Source organism: Loxodonta africana, chromosome 7 (assembly GCF_030014295.1).
Source record: "Loxodonta africana isolate mLoxAfr1 chromosome 7, mLoxAfr1.hap2, whole genome shotgun sequence".
NCBI lineage: Eukaryota > Metazoa > Chordata > Mammalia > Proboscidea > Elephantidae > Loxodonta > Loxodonta africana.
In genome coordinates, this window is record NC_087348.1 from 100,239,285 (window position 1) to 100,255,763 (window position 16,479).

The window sequence follows — 16,479 nt, forward strand, 5'->3', positions numbered from 1 at the left end:
ATGAACAGAAAGATAATTACCCTTTGATGTGGAATATTTGTAAGGTATATTTGAATGTGGCTCAGGTTACAGTTTATCAGCTGCGTGCCAGGTACACAATGTTTTGTTTTCCAACAAACACAGCAATTCAAACAACAGACTTCCCAAAACTGTGGTATCAGTAACTTTGTAGAAGCAAAATTCAAATTACAATGCTGATACAATCTATGAGGAAGCTAATTGCTAAAAATCAATTCCAAAATACACACACATATGAAATTGCATCATCATAATCTAATTTATTTTAACAGAAGCTAAATCAATTACACATAATTACTTACAACCTTGAGGTTAAAAATATTGATGCAAAAACTCTGCAGCTACGTCAACACACTAGTATAATGTTTTAATTATACCTGTACATCCATTTAAATTAGATAATTCCATTTTCTCTAGAAAGTGGTTAGCTTTGCATCTAAGTCCAAATCATATGGCCTGGTTTATTGAAATTTTTAAAACAAAAGCAACTATTGACCAAGATAGGGTTGTGATTGAAAACTACCCAAATAGTCATTCAATTTAATCGATTCAGTGGGGAAAGGAGAGACTCATGCTGTGTGCTTGGTATCAGAGAAAATGAAAACAGAAACCTGCTGATTCACGATACAATTATCAACATCTAAAAACAGTTCTGCCTTGGAAAAGCATAAACATTTCTGATTTTCATATTTTATGGATTCCTTAATATATGAGAAGAGCACCGATAATATTAAGCATTTACATCTAAAACCAATCTAACCATAATACTAGTTCTTTCTGAAAATATAAATATTGATCGGGTATTCTTAGCTTTTGGCAATTTATTGAAAAATAACAGTTACTACATGGTAGGCACCAATATGGGTCTAGATAAAAGAAGTGTTCATAGACTTAACATAAATCACATGAAATGATGGTTTGGCGCTATATATTATAAAGCACTTCAAACTATATAATGTTGCAATAATTTGTTGTTGTTGATACCATGTGTCAATCTCTAGAGTGACTTATTCCCCCTCAGATGTTCCCAACCTCGGTTTCCTCACCTATCCAGCCAATCCCAGGGATCTGCCTATGCTATCAAAACCCTTTTGTACTATCCAAATTCTCAGCTGCAGTGTAGCACCACCTGGTGACAGCTGGTCTTTCTGTAACAAATTTCCATGGGAAAAATTCTGGGGACAAAGTCCGTACCTGGTTAACACTTCCAAGAAATCAGAAGCTTTTCCATGAGCCTCCAACAGACTTAGCACTTGTTTGTTCTACGTGACCAGAGAGACCGGGCCAGGAGAATACAAAGAATTCCAGGATGTATCCTCTGCCTTCCAGCTTTGTAAAAAGAAGTTGCTTGCTCTTTCTTTTTCAAACCCTCAAAGTATCCTCTCTTCCCCTGACCTTAAATTAAGAATGTGATCTCAGGGACATTTTAAAGTATGGCTGTGCAGAGGACAGGAACAAACTACCAGTAACTATAAATCCAAATTCTCATTTTTAGGCAAGGTCTTATGATAGTACTGGATGTATTATTGTGTGAAATATGATGGTACTTCCTCCCTGTCTCTTTGATTATAAGATGAGAGGAACAAATTCCGCACTAAATACTAATTCTCGGTGTATTGTGAAATGGGTCATAAAGCCTAGATTATCTAGATTGTGAGTATAACAACTAATGTCTACTGATAAATGAGGAAGATTTCCACTAAATCAGAGTGAAACAAAAACTAAAAAAAAAATATTTTTTCTCAGCAAAAAAAAAAAACTACACATTTCAGAAAGTATAAAATTTTAAGTTCATATATAAAAAAACGAAAAAACTAAACCCATTATCATCAAATCAATTCCAAATCACAAAAGCTATGTTAAAATACCTTATAATATATGGAACCCTCCTTTGCCCCAAGCCGTAAACATTTTCCATTATATACACTTAGTGTGGTCATGTGATTATCTTCACACGAGGATATTTTGTGAGAGATGTGATAAAAATAAATTAAAATACATAATTTTTGAAATATAACCCATAACCCATTGCCACCAAGTCGATTCCGACTCATAGCCACCCTATAGGACAGAGTAGAACTGCCCCATAGGGTTTCCAAGGAGCGCCTGGTGGATTCAAACTGCCAACCTTTTGGTTCGCAGCCGTAGCTCTTAACCACCACACCACCAGGGTTTCCTGAAGTATATACATATTGATTGACAACTTAACTTTACTACATTTGTGGTATTATAAAATATGTTTATTCATAGGCTCTTTCACAAATAAAATTTTCTAGAAAAGTTAAATATCAAAACCAAAAACTAAACCCACTGTTGTTGACCCTGACTCATAGCAGCCCTATAAGACAGAGTAAAACCGCTCCAGAGTTTCCAGCACTGTAATCTTTACAGAAGCAGACTGTCGCATCTCTCTCCCCTGGAGCGGTTGGTGGGTTTGAAATGCCAACATTTTGGTTAGCAACTGAGTGCTTAACCACCACACCGCCCATAAAACCCATTGCAGTCCAGCTGATTCCAACCCATAGTGACCCTATACGACAGAGTAGAACTACCCCTTAGGGTTCCCAAGAAGCAGCTGGTAGATTCAAACTGCTGACCTTTTGGTTAGCAGCCTGAGCTCTTAACCACTGTGCCAAGAGGCCTACACTGAATCATAAGTGCTTCTTAAAATACTATATGTGTCCATGCAAATTGAATCAAAAAATATTTAAAAAATACTTTTTATTGGTTATCTAAATAATAGCAATAACATAAGCAGAATATTTATTTTTGGTACAAATTCATGTACTTTAATAATTTTCTTAGCAATATGTCTTTAATATTATGCCATAGGTATTTTCTAGAGAAAAAAAATTCTTTTTAAAAGGACACATTATTTTAAAATTTATTATAAATGTACCTTCGATCTCTTTAACATAGTATTTTATGGCTGCAATGTTGGAAATCATATAATTTAATAACATTTATGTCTATATGTTAAAATATAACATTTCAGTTGAGAAATATTCTTTCTATGGACGATAGGTTACAATCAATTTTAAACAAATTCTGCTAAACAGATGTTTTCATTTTAAATTTTGCTAATCAAAATGTATAAATATTTTAGCCCAAATATATTCATAACTATTGCCTTTTTGCCTTAATTAAAAAAAAACTTTTTTTATTACTACTTTTACCAAAAATAATGAAGATAAATGGGTTTACTTATAATTATTCTTAACATTTTGTCAGATTCAGAGGATATGAAATCATCATCTTTTTCACTTCTATTCTAGTCTGGTTGAGATTATTAAAAAAAAAAAAAAAAAACCCACTGTAGTCAAGTTGATTCTGACTCATAGTGACCTATAGGACAGAATAGAGCTGACCTATTGAGTTTCCAAGAGTGCCTGGTTGATTCAAACTGCAGACCTCTTGGTTAGCAGCCATAGCAATTAACCATTATGCCACCAGGCTTTTCAGTCAAGAATATAAACATATCCAATATTTATATTTAAATAATGGAGAACTTATTTTTAATTGGTCAAGATATTAAACATATCCAATTAAAAATAGAATCTCCATTATAAAAAATTTTCCAACAAACTGATATATTTTAAAGTGCAATTATAAAATTAATATACGAGACACTATTAATTTTTAGACACTATTATAACTGTTCAATGACTATTTCAAATTTTTCAGTTCTTCCCTTGCTTTCGTACAGATTTTTCGTTTCGTAAACTTTCGAGTTGATAAATGTAAATCAGGAGGAGGCGGAGCCAAGATGGCAGAGTAGTCAGACACTTCCAGTGATCACTATTACAATAAAGGCCTGAAAAGACAAGTGAAACTATTACATATATGACAAGCTAGGAGCCCTCAACATCAAAGGCAAGGTGAAAAAATGGACTGAGCTGCAGGGGAGGGAGAGACAGCTCAGAAGCAGCAAGGAGCTGTCAGACCTGAATTTCCGGGAACCCTAAGGAACCATTCCCTGGAGTTACCACAGCAGGGCTGGCAGTAGTGTTCCAGATGCAGTTTCCTCACAGAGAAACAGCTAGCTGCACAGCCTACTCACACCTCTGGAACCAGAAAAGAACGGCACTTTCTGCAAAAGCTAAGTACTTGTGTTTATTTTACCATGCCCCTAGCCCCCAAGATGGCTTCAGTGACTGTCGATTTCCCTGAGCCTGATATAGGTTCTGCTGCACTTCCTGAGCCATTCTCCTGGCCTTAGGAAAGGAATAAATTCATAACTGGGGGAAAGATAATCTGCCAGCTCTACTACACTGGGGAGCTCAGGGCAGAAGTGGTTCCTGTCCAGGCACAAATGGTCCATGGACTTCGAATACCTTTCCCCCTGCATGGACCTGTGTGGGCCCACTTCAGGAGAATAGTCCATTGTTGGCAGACTGCAACTGTTTCAGCTGTGCGATGAAGAGGTGAGTGTTTGATGTTTCACACGGCTTTGCCTTCTAAACAAGGTCCTCACCTACCCACATCAGGGGCATAAGGACTGGTGGCTCCACCCATGTCACCTAGCTACCCACGACAGGGGACCAAAGATAAATGGTACCTTCCAGTCCTTACAACCAAAAGCACTGGGTGCCCATGGTCCATCTGCAGAACCCGACAACCTGTGCACTCTAGAGAACAGGGATGCACTTTCCTCACAGACACTCAGGGGATGGTTGTCAGCCCCCTGCTTTGTTCAGAGTGTGACCCCCTGCTGCAACCAGATACCAGTACCCACACCAATCACCCCTGCCCCTTTAAGGCTGTAGGACAGAGCTTGTACCACACACTTGATGGTCAACTGTTGGACACCAGAGCTGAATCCATACAAGAAAAGCATTTGGACTCCTAGGCTCAAATACATGGTAACAGCTCCAGCCATCTGGTGACAGGATGTTAGAGCTTCAAAGGCTAAAATAATCAAGCTAGCACACTCAAGCAGCCTATTTGGGTATATCAAAACAAAACAAGAAGCTAGGATACAGTAAGCAAACATAAAAAAACTAATACAAAAACTTATAGATGGCTCAGAGACAACAGGCAATATCGAATCACATAAAGAAGCAGACCATGATTCTTCCAACAAGCTCTCAAAACAAAGAATCAAGAAATCTTCCAGATGAAGGAGTCATCTTGGAATTACCAGAGGCAGAATACAAAAGATTAACATACAGAACTCTTCAAGACTTCAGGAATGAGATCAGGCAAAATGACAAACAAGGCAAGGAACACAGAGATAAAGCAGTTGAGGAAATTAAAAAGGCTATTGAAGAACATAATGAAAAATTTAATAACCTGAAAGAATCCATAGAGAGACAGCAATCAGAAATTCAGAAGATTAACAAGAAAATTACAGAATTAAACAACTCAGTAGAAAGTCAGAGAAGCAGAATTGAGGAAGTGGAAGGCAGAATTAGTGAGACTGAAGACAAAATCTTGGCACCAATATATTTGAAGAAAAATCAGATAAAAGAATTTAAAAAAATGAGGAAACTCTAAGAATCATGTGGGACTCTATCAAGAGAAATAATCTACGAGTGATTGGAATACCAGAACAGGGAGGGATAACAGAAAATACAGAGAGAATTGTTGAAGATTTCTTGGCAGAAAACTTCCCTGATATCCTGAAAGGTGAGAAGATATCTATCCAAGATGCTCATCAAACTCCACATAAGGTAGATGTTAAAAGAAAGTCACCAAGACATATTATAATCAAACTTGCCAAAACCAAAAATAAAGAGAGAATTTTAAGAGCCGGTACAGATAAACAAAAAGTCACCTACAAAGAAAAGTCAATAAGAATAAGACTACTCGGCAGAAACCATGCGGGCAAGAAAGCAATGGGATGACTTATATAAACTATTGAAGGAAAAAAAAAAATGCTAGCCAAGAATCGTATATCCAGCAAAACTGTCTTTCAAATAGGGAGGCAAAATTAGGACATGTCCAGATAAACAGAAGTTTAGGGAATTCATAAAAACCAAACCAAAACTACAAGAAATACTAAAGGGAGTTCTTTGGTTAGAAAATCAATAATATCAGGTATCAACCCAAAACTAGAACACAGGACAGAGCAACCAGATATCAACCCAGTTAGAGAAATCACAAAAATAAATCAATTAAAAAACAAACAAACAAACAAACAAGGAAACAGCAATGTCTTTATGTAAAAGAAGAAAACATTGAAACAATAAAGAGGGGCTAAGAAATGTGGGAAGAAATGTAGTCATAGATCTTTCAGATGGACAGGAAGTCAAGGTGATATAAGTAAATAAAATTAGGTTTAAACTTAGAAAAATAGGGGTAAATATAAAGGTAACTACAAAGGAGACTAACAATCCTACTCATCAAAATAAAATACAAGAAAAAAATAAAGACTCAGCAAAAACAAAATCAACAACAACGAATAAGAGGAAAAGACAATATATAAAGATAAACCACTCAGCACAAAAAATTAAGTGGGAAAAAGAAACTGTCAACAACACACCAATAAAGACATCAAAATTACAGCACTAAACTCATACCTATCCATAATTACACTGAATGTAAATGGACTAAATGCACCAATAAAGAGACAGAGAGTGGCAGAATGAAGAAAAAAATATGATCTGTCCACTTGCTGCCTAAAAGAGACACACTTCAGACTTAGAGACAAAAACAAACTAAAACTCAAATGCTGGAAATATATATACATCATGCAAGCAATAATCAAAAAAGAACAGGAGTGGCAATATAAATTTCTGACATAATAGACTTTCAGGTTAAATCCACCACAAAGGATAAGGAAGGATATTATATAATGATTAAAGGGACAATATGCCAGGAGAGTACAACCATATTAAATATTTATGCACCCAATGACAGAGCTTCGAGATACAAAAAAACAAACGCTAACAGAATTGAAAAATGAGATAGACAGCTCCACAATAATAGTAGGAGGCTTCAACACACCACTTTCCGTGAAAGACAGAACATCCAGAAAGAAACTCAATAAAGACATGGAAGATCTAAATGCCACAATCGATCAACTTGACCTCACAGACATATACAGAACACTCCACCCAACAGCAGCCAAGTACACTTTCTTTTCCAGCAAACATGGAACATTCTCTAGAATAGGCCACATATTAGGTCATAAAGCAAGCCTTAACAGAATCCAAATCATCGAAATATTACAAAGCATCTTCTCTGACCATAAGCCCATAAAAGTAGAAATCAATAACAGAAAAAGCAGGGAAAAGAAATCAAACACTTGGAAGCTGAACAATATCCTGCTCAAAAGTGACTGGGTTGTAGAAGACATTAAGGATGGAATAAAGAAATTCATAGAATCCAATGAGAACAAAAACACTTCCTATCAGAACCTTTGGGACCCAGAGAAAGCAGTGCTCGGAGGTCAATTTATATCAACAAATGCACACCTACAAAAAGAAGAAAGGGCCAAAATCAAAAATTATCCCTACAACTTGACCAAATGGAAAGAGAGCAACAAAAGAAAACTACAGGCACCAGACAAAAACAATAAAAATTAGGGCAGAATTTAATGAAGTAAACAGAAAAACAATTCAAAGATTTAACAAGACCAAAAGCTGGTTCCTTGAAAAGATCAACAAAATCGATAAACCATTGGCCAAACTGACAAAAGAAAACCAGGAAAGGAAACAAACAATCCAAATAAGAAATGAGATGGGTGATATCACAATGGACTCAACTGAAATTAAAAGAATTGTGTCAGATTACTACAAAAAACTGTACTCTAACAAATTTGAAAACCTAGGAGAAATAGATGAATTTCTAGAAACACACTACCTACCTAAACTAACAAAAACAGAAGGAGAACAATTAAATAGACCCATAAGAAAAGAAGAGATTGAAAAGGTAATTAATCCCCCCACCCCCCACCCCCCACCCCCCAAAAAGCTCTGGCTGGCATGGCTTCACTGCAGAGCTCTACCAAACCTTCAGAGAAAAGTTAACACCACTACTACTAAAAGTATTTCAGAGCACTGAAAAGGATGGAATACTCCCGAACTCATTCTATGGAGCCAGCATATCCTTGACACAAAAACCAGGTAAAGACACCACACACACACACAAAAAATTACAGACCTATATCCTTCATGAACTTAGATGCGAAAATCCTGAACACAATTCTAGCCAATAGAACTCAACAACATGTCAAAAAAAGTTCACCATGACCAAGTGGCATTCATACCAGCTATGCAGGGATGGTTCAACAATGGAAAAACAATTAATGTAATCCATCATATGAATAAAACAAAAGACAAGAACAACATATTCTTACCAGTTAATGGAGAAAAGGCATTTGACAAAGTGCAACATCCATTCATGATAAAAACTCCCAGTAAAATAGGAATAGAAGAGAATTCTTTAACATAATAAAGTGCATTTATGCAAAGCCAATACCCAACATCATCCTAAATGGAGAGAGTCTGAAAGCATACCCCTTGAGAACAGGATCCCCTTTATCACCACTCTTATTCAACATTGTGCTGGAGGTCCTAGCCAGAGCAATTAGGCTAGATAAAGATATAAAGGGCATCCAGGTTGGCAAGGAAGAAGTCAAAGTATCTCTATTTGCAGATGACACGATCTTATACACAGAAAACTACAAAGAACCTTCAAGAAAACTACTGAAACTGTTAGAAGAGTTCAGCAGAGTATTGGGATACAAGATAAACATACAAAAATCAGTTGGATTCCTCTACACCAACAATAAGGACATTGAAGAGGAAATCACCAAATCAATACCATTTACAACAGCTCCCAAGAAGATAAAATACTTAGGAATAAATCTTACCAGAGGCGTAAAAGATATATACAAAGAAAACTACAAGGCACTACTGCAAGAAACCAAAAGACACCAACATAACTGGAAAAACATACCTTGCTCATGGATAGGAAGACTCAACATTGTAAAAATGTCTATTCTACCAAAAGTGATCTATAGATAAAATGCAATTCTGATTCAAATTCCAATGACATTTTTTAATATGATGGAGAAACAAATCACCAACTTCATATGGAAGGGAAAGAGGCCCTGGATAAGTAAAGCATTACTGAAAAAGAAGGACAAAGTGGGAGGCCTCACACTACCTGATTTTAGAACCTATTTTACTGCCACAGTAGTCAAAACACCCTGGTACTGGTACAACAACAGATACATAGACCAATGGAATAGAACTGAGAATCCAGACATAAATTCATACACATATGAGTAGCTGATATTTGACAAAGGTCCAAATCAGCGACATGGGGAAAAGACAGTCTTTTTAACAAATGGTGCTGGCATAACTGGATATCCATCTGCAAAAAAATGAAACAAGACCCCTACCTCACACCATGCACAAAAACGAGCTCAAAATGGATCAAAGACCTAAATATAAAATCTAAAACAATAAAGATCATGTAAGAAAAAAACAGGGATAATGTTAGGAGACCTAATACATGGCACAAACAGTATAAAAAAATTACTAACAGTGCAGAAGAGAAACTAGGCAACTGGGAGCTCCTAAAAATCATTTATGCTCATCCAAAAACCTCACCAAAAGAGTAAAAGGATTACCTACAGACTGGGAAAAAGTTTTTAGCTACGACATTTCCGATCACCATCTTGTCTCTAAAATCTACATGATACTGCAAAAACTCAACTACAAAAAGACAAATAGCCCAATTAAAAAAATGGGCAAAGGATATGAGCAGAAACTTCACTAAAGAAGACATTCAGATAGCTAACAGATACATGAGGAAATGCTCATGATCGTTAGCCATTAGAGAAATGCAAATCAAAACTACAATGAGATTCCATCTCACTCCAAGGCTGGCATTAATTCAAAAAACACAAAATAATAAATGCTGGAGAGGTTGTGGAGAGACTAGAGCACTTATACACTGCTGGTGGGAATGTAAAATGGTACAACCACTTTGGAAATCAATTTGGTGCTTCCTTAAAAAGCTAGAAATAGAACTACCATATGATCCAGCAATCCCACTTGTTGGAATATATCCTAGAGAAATAACTGCCTTTACATGAAACGATATGTGCACCTCATGTTCACTGCAGCACTGTTTACAATAGCAAAAAGTTGGAAGAAACCAAGGTGCCCATCAATGGATGAATGGATAAATAAATCACGGTATATTCACATGATGGAATACTACACATTGACAAGGAATAATGATGGATCCGTGAAACATTTCACAACATGTAGGAATCTGGAAGACATTATGCTCAGTGAAATTAGTCAGTTGCAAAAGGACAAATACTGTATGAGGCCACTATTATAAGAACTCAAGAAATAGTTTAAACAGAAAAAAAATATTCTTTGATGGTTACGAGAGTGGGGATGGAGGGAGGAAGAGAGGTATTCACTGACTAGATAGTAGACAAGAACTATTTTAGGTGAAGGGAAAGACAACACACAATACAGGCGAGGTCATCTCTACTGGACTAAACCAAAATCAAAGAAGTTTCCTGAATAAACCAAACACTCCAAAGGCCAGCGTAACTGTGTGGGGGTTTGGGGACTATGGTTTCAGGGGACATCTAGGTCAATTGGCATAACAAAATCTATTAAGAAAACATTTTGCATTCCACTTTGGAGAGTGGTGTCTGGGTTCTTAAAAGTTAGCAAGCAGCCATCTAAGATGCGTCAATTGGTCTCAACCCACCTGTAGCAAAGGAGAATGAAGAACACCAAGGACACAAGGTAATTATGAGCCCAAGAGACAGAAAGGGCCACATAAATCAGAGACTACATGAGCCTGAGACCAGAGGAACTAGATGATGCCCAACTACAACCGATGACTGCCCTTGTAGGAAACAGAACAGAGAATCCCTGAAGGACCAGGAAAGTAGTGGGATGCAGAACTCAAATTCTTGTAAAAAGAGCAGACTTAATGGTCTGACTGAGACTAGAAGGACCCCTGTTAGCCCAAGACAGGAACCATTACCAAAGCCAACTCTTCAGATAGAGCTTGGACTAGACTATAAGAAAATGATACTGGTGAGGAATGAGCTTCTTGGATCAAGTAGACATTTGAGATTATGTGGGTATCTCCTGTCTGGAGAGGAGATGAGAGGGCAGAGGGGGACAGAAACTGGCTGAATGGACATGGAAATACAGGGTGGAGAGGAGTGTGCAGTCTCATTCCAGGATGTGCAACTAGGGTACATGGCAAAGTGTATGTAAGTTTTTGTATGAGAGACTGACTTGATTGGTAAAATTTCACTTAAAGCACAATAAAAATTTTAAAAATAAATGCAATTCATTAAAAGCTTCAAAAGCTGAAGTTTTGGGCTGTCCAATCACTGAACATTTTGATTAAAGATTCCCAAAAGGTTTTGATCAAAGTAAAGCAAATTTAAGGTGGCTCACTAAAAAATATACTTTTTAAATTTACTGTTGAATAGCAGCAGTATTTCTTTCTTTTTAGTCAACAAACTGTCATTAAAATTACAGTTTATATTCAAACATACTTTTAAAATTTGACATCCTCAGTTTATACTTTTGTTAAATATAAAACTTGATTGGACAAGTTTATGAATTTTTTGTGCTCCACAAGCAATTACATGTACATATCTATTTCTTAGGCTTCTTAATAGTTCAATGACCTATCAATGTTGTTCCCCAGGTTTTCTAATTCAGTAATTTATTGATGCTCAAACAACCAAGCAGATAGGAATTACTTAAAAAATGTTGTCTATTATTTTTCATTTTCATACACTATTGAAATGATCAGTTTCTGTCTGTTTCCCCCATTAGATCACGAGCCCTTCAAGGATAGAGACTTTAGGTCACTGATTTTTGTAACAATGACATCTAGTTTAGGGTAAGTACAAAGTGGACGCTTAATAAATGTGTGGACAAATAAGAAGAGATGTGCATTACTTCTTTCATAGCGTTTAACTTATTGTGTTATAACTAGTTGTTTAAGTATTGAACTCCCTTCGCAGAGTGAGAATCATGATGACTGTGTTCACGTTTAATTCAGTTTCTAGCCCTAAAGTTTTACATACTCAGTTGGTCAATTAATGTTTAATGAAGGATGAAAGAGTTCTAGGTTCCCACCTTCCAGGTGAACGGTATTTAGAATGTCATCTTATGTCTTTTTTTGCAGTTTAGTTTTTTTCAAAACACTGGTCCTATGAGGAATGGTTTAGAATAAAGAGAAAAGGGAAAAAAGAAATTTACCTTTGGTCTATTACAATAGAGTAAGATGGCATATTTCAAAGTGTGCTCCACAGAACAGTGGTTCTTGTTCTGTGTGAAAGTGTGTGCATTCTGGAATGATGAAAAGCTAAAGACAAAAACAACGTTCAAAGATACCTTCAGAGACTCCTGTCCCTGACATTGCTGCACCCCTGGAGGAGAATGTGATCTTGCTGATAACTAGATTGCTCATGAACAAGAAAAGCCTCAGGTATACACACGATTCCATAAACTGAATTTCCTATTAATTGAATGAGTTGTTCAAGAGTGGTAACATCGAAACTCTTCAGACAGGGATTGGACTGGACAATGGGTTGGGGAGGGATGCTGGTGAGGAGTGAGCTTCTTGGATCAGGTGGACACTTGAGACTGTGTTGGCATCTCCTGTCTGGAGGGGCGATGAGAGGATAGAGGGGGTTAGAAGCTGGCGGAATGGACGGGAAAAGAGAGAGTGGAGGGAGGGAGTGGGCCATCTCATTAGGGGGAGAGCAATTGGGAGTATATGGCAAGTGTATGTAAGTTTTTGTGTGAGAGACTGACTTGATTTGTAAACTTTCACTTAAAGCACAATAATAATAATAATAATAAAGAGTGGTAACATTGATTTAGAGTATAAGAAGGCTGTAGTTCAGCAAGAAGTGAGCTTTTCAGACCTGAGAAGCCTCTACCTTACTTGGAAAGTTTAAGAGCAAACAGGTATACCATCCCAGACTCTGCCCACCCCACCACCCATCTTAAGAGCCAAGAGAAGTTATGTTGAGATATGCTAAATTGCCTTGTACAGCACACTTCTGATAAACTTTTGTATTCTTAGTAAAATTTGGGAAGAGAGCAGAACATTCATATAGAATACTAAAAAAAAAACCCTTTCTTTTGTCAAATACATGTTGGAAACCCAGGCTTCAACAAGAGTAAGTGTGGATGTCTGTGCATAAGTATAAGAAAATGTAAAACTTTTATTATGCTAATATGTGTCGTGAATCTCCAATAAGGAGACAGAATATGCAGCATTTGCTAAACTTATCGGATCACAGAAAATTCTAAGCATCTATTGTAGTAGGAACTGTACTCTGGGAGAAACTGAACTAATCAAGACAATCAGAGCCTAAACCACAGTGTTGGCAGCGTTTAAATTACGTTAAGAAAACGCGAAGCTAAATTTCCTCCCTGTGTGCTGGGAGTTCATTTTGCCCTAATTTAGATTTAGATCTTTCTGAATTCCTCTGAATACTTCTTCCAGTCATAATTTTGTTTTTAGACAAACAAATACCCACGCACATGCATATACATATTTATAAATTTTTTAATGGTAATACGCCTTAATTATAAGAAATGTAGATAGATAAAATATTCATTGGTAAACAACTATTCCTTACTTTTGATTTCAAATATAACTCCTGTTACACATCTTAGTACTCCTTTCCAGTTTTTTTTTTTTTGGACACTTTTTAAAAAACATATTTGAGAATTTAAATACAGTGAAACAAGAGCCGGAACTTGACAGGACTGCCTTGTTTTTCAGAGTCTCACAAGTTTTCCACCTTTGACAAGGTGCAGTCTTACCACTTTTCTACCACTCCTTTCAGTGAAAAATATTTAACTTTTCCTTCTCTGACAGGTTTCCACCTTACACAGGCTGCAGATTTGGCAGGCTTTACTGTATTTGCTTCTGATGGATGTATAATATTCCAACCCCACGATTAATATCTTTGACCAAAAAGCATCTAGATAATGTTAGATTATTTTCTCAGGATATATTTTCAATAGTGGAACTGCTGAGTCAAAAGCTTTGAAAAATTACAGTTTTGGGCACATATAATGTAGTAATTTTAACCTGGGAACAGAAGAGTAGAGAGAAGAAAACACTTGCAAAAGAAACCAGCTTGGACCTTTCATAGCTGCAATGGCTTTCCTGGTTGAAGAATGACTTACTATGTTAAAAGATAATAATTTCACCATTATTATTAACATTAATGTAGTAATACTAAATGAGTATCTTAATATGTGCCAAACACTACTGGAAGCAACTCTTTAATCTTCACAAAACTCTGAGGTAATAACTGTCATTATTCTCATTTTTCAGATTAAGAATTTGACATGTTAAGTAATTTACCCAAGTCACTCAGCTAGCCAGGAGCAGAGTTCAGATTCAAATCCAGGTAGGCCAACTCCAGAACTTCCTTTCCTAATCGCTATTCTTAAGCAATTAATAATATATATGTGCATGCGTGCACCTCAAATAATACAGTACAATTCTGGATTTAAACACTCATCCTGCCTTACCAGCTTACTGAACAGACTCTTAGAAAGAATTGTTGGATGTGATCATTAAGGTTGTGTGACAACTTGACTGGGCCATGATTCTCAGTGGTTTGGCAATTACGATGTAGCTTGGCAATCGTATAATTATGAAATCACTTCCATGACCAGATCTGCTATAATGTGATCACCTCCATGATGGGATGTTCTGTAAGTAGCCAATCAGTTAGGTGGAAGGGAGTTTCCTTGGGGGTGTGGCCTGCATTCAATATAGGCAGACTTTCTGGCACGGCTCACTGGCTTTTGCTTGCTCCAAATCCTGCAGCTGGATCCTGTTCATCTGACCTCCAGTTCTTGGAACTTGAGCTAACAGCTTGCCTACCGATCTTGGGATTCATCAGCCTCGTGGTCTGGGGACTGGGTTCCCCAAGTCCTGCAGCTACATGAGTCAGGAGAAGCCTCCAGCCTGACTCATAGATTTGGGACTTTCCAGTCTCCACAACCACATGAGCCATGTCCTTGATATATATCTTTCTCTCTCTCTCTCTCTCTATGCATGTATACAGATGCTTCACTGGTTTTGCTTCTCTAGAAAACCCAGGCAAGACATTGGGGATAACATTTATATGTCCTTGTCTGTTTCTTCTTCTAGCACACGTATTCTGATCATTCAGTTTCCACGCTGCATCATATACTTCAGCATTCTAGCCTAGGCCATGTAGCCATTGTTCCTTCCCCGTATCTGTGTTGATATTGTCAAATTAAAAGCCGGCATTATGTCTATAAACATGAGATCTTAGGATAGATATCCTAGGTCAAATGCAAATTATTAGTGAATTATACTTTTAATGGCTATATTAATTACAAAGTACACACAGAATCACATGTGCATAGATACATACAAACTCCTACTCATCACTCTCATATCCCAACCAAAACAGCAAGTACTTTTCACAATGAAGCAGGAGTTTCCACAACTGTTTGGATAGAAAAATTCTCAAAAGCTCCAATTCTACGTCTCTTTTATCCAACATTCTAGTAGCTTGCCTAGTTGATCATTATATTTCCTAGTCGAGGATAATCCATTTTCCCAATCACTGTTTGGCTAGGACCTGGATGTATTTTATCTTAGTGGGATGATGCCACTTTGAAATTGTAATTTGGACCTACTCAAATGCCCTCAGTCTTATTTCCATCAGATTTATTTTCTAGTAAAAATGCACAATTTGGGGTTTTTCTACAATCTCTTGATAAAGCATTTCTTAATTTTCTTTCCACAATGGTACATTAGAATGGGTTCAGCAATCCATTAAGTATCAAATACGCACTGTAATTTTTACTTTTGCCTTAAGAACTACTACAGGATAGAACCTGAGGCATTGTAGGTGCTTTCACTTACAGAATGAAGGGGTCAATTAATAAAAAATAAACTATAAATGTTACGCTTGTACCATAATGACTTCATAATCATTGCTTTCCCTTTCCTGCAACGGCTCCCACAAAATCCTACCTCAACTAGGCAAAACTGTCCTTTTGCTAATTTCAGATTTTTTCTTTTTTCTTTTTGGCTTACTAGTGAACAATTTGGAGCCCTGGTGGCATAGTGGTTAAGAGTTCAGCTGCTAACCAAGAGGTCGGCAGTTCAAATCTACCAGCTGCTCCTTGGAAGCCCTAAGGGGGCAGTTCTACTCTGTCCCATAGGGTCACTATGAATCAGAACCGACTTGACAGCACCTAACAGCAACAACAATGAACAATTTAAAAATGTAACTTTACCATCAGTTGGATTGTTCTAGAATACATTTAAATTTCTAAACTAAGTATATTTGATAATCCACTGTAGATAAAAACAGGATAAAAATTCAGGTTTCAACCTCAGTGTACCACCTACCTTAGAGACTACACTTAACCTCTTGGAGTCTTACTTCCTTCATTTCTTCAATAGGTAGAATAATATGGCCTATTTCTGATC